Genomic DNA, 1,766 nt, shown 5'->3' with positions numbered 1-1,766 from the left:
CTCAAACTAATGGGATTTATCGACTACAAGGCTATATTATGTGGTGTAAATTTGAAGGTATTAAAGGTATATGCACGCATTAAAAAGTTAAAAGGCAATAAAACGAAAGAAAATCTTCAACATATAGTTAATGCTCGTCTAAACACTGTCTAACAAATTCATAATTCTAATATATCCTCCTTCCCAGAGTAAAGTCGTCTTCATTTACGTTCTTATATTTTTTAATTGAATGGCTCTCCACAGAGAAACATATTAAAGGCTACAATTAAAAATAAAAATGAAAACCACATAAAACAGGAAATTTTGATTTATTTGGTCAATGTAGGCCTACAAAAATGATTGAGGTGTAATCCGGTAAGCAAGCATCGTGTTGTCCGTGTCCAGAACGTGTCCGTGTACAGAAGCCGGGCCAAATCCGTGTTGTACTAGCCGTCCATCTACAAAAACATAATTAACACTGTCGTTAGTATATTTTTATAAAACATTTACACAATAATTTATTATAATAAAATGACAAAAATGTATATTTCAATTAAAATTTAACATTATAGTACACTTAATTATATTGTACAAACCTAATATTTATCGACATACCATAATATATTATCTATTTCCAGAAGCCTTTTAAGATAAGATTATTCAGTATTTTTAATTCTACTATTTATTCTATGAACTTCAATTGCTTTAGAAAACTAGGTATATGCATTATCTCAACCAACTTCGTGACTCTTATTCTTTCCTGTCTTATTTAAAAAACTTGTTTTGTAATGGGAAGTTAAGGACAGTACTGTAATACATGTATAATTTAAACATGTGTGCTATTATGTTGAAAAGTATTTAATTCTTGTTATTGTGGTCACTACCCCAACCATGAATTGTTCTACAATTTGACTCGAAGATGAAAATGAATTCATATGAAATAATACAAATACGACTAAATATTTATTTCGTATGTTTAAAATACAAAACTAATTAAACTTTAAGCAAACGCTAAGATTCGCATTTCTAGCCCACAAACTACATAATTAGCAAAATTAAAAGATATTTTATAGTTAGTATAGAAAATAAAAGTTATTTTAGTTTTATTTATATTAATTAAGCAAATGTTTTTATTAATGGGTGCAAAATGTAGCAATAGTATTGGTTCCTGAATGTTGGTAATATAAAAGTTTACGTCGTGCAGATAACAGAGAGGAGTTGACAAACCCTGTTCACATTTATATTGTGTGTGGGAACATATACTAACATGTACAATCCCTAAAGTTACATTTATCGTTCTACAGTCTTGCAAACAATGTATTTTATAAAAATATGATAATATGGGTCATATATATATATATGACCCATATATATATATATATATATATATATATATATATATATATATATATATATATATATATATATATATGTATATATATATATATGTATAATACGTAGATAAATAGTGTATATTTATCTACGTACTAAGGAGCAATAAATATTTAAAGCTTTAAAATTGGAGAAAGATTACTATTTAGCTGAAAATTATTTAACATTTTTCTTACATATAAAATCATGTGTTTAATATAGTACAAAATGACTTTATTATATTCATAGCTTTGAAATTAAATATTGTTCTGAATTAATTGTGTGAGTTAGCTAAGCGATTACCTGATAGAAGGTCTAGTAGTAGCCGACGACGGCCATGTTGACGCTGGTCCTTTCCTTGCCCATGTTAAGTAAGAGTCTGATGTTTCGTTGAAGAAATATCTGATACTGCAGCA

General features: G+C 27.5%; 1 long non-coding RNA gene across 1 annotated transcript; it reads right to left on the bottom strand.

Annotated features, from left to right (window-relative positions):
• Window positions 1-289: 289 nt before the first annotated feature.
• On the bottom strand, window positions 290-1,766 carry LOC124373081. Its single transcript, XR_006923402.1, has 2 exons — window positions 1,654-1,766; window positions 290-437 (listed from the first exon to the last, which is right to left on the bottom strand). It is a non-coding gene; the product is annotated as an uncharacterized LOC124373081 (long non-coding RNA).

The sequence above is a fragment of the Homalodisca vitripennis genome, chromosome 1 (genome assembly GCF_021130785.1).
Source record: "Homalodisca vitripennis isolate AUS2020 chromosome 1, UT_GWSS_2.1, whole genome shotgun sequence".
NCBI lineage: Eukaryota > Metazoa > Arthropoda > Insecta > Hemiptera > Cicadellidae > Homalodisca > Homalodisca vitripennis.
The sequence above is the reverse complement of the archived record's forward strand: the minus strand, read 5'-3'. Positions and strand labels throughout refer to the sequence as shown.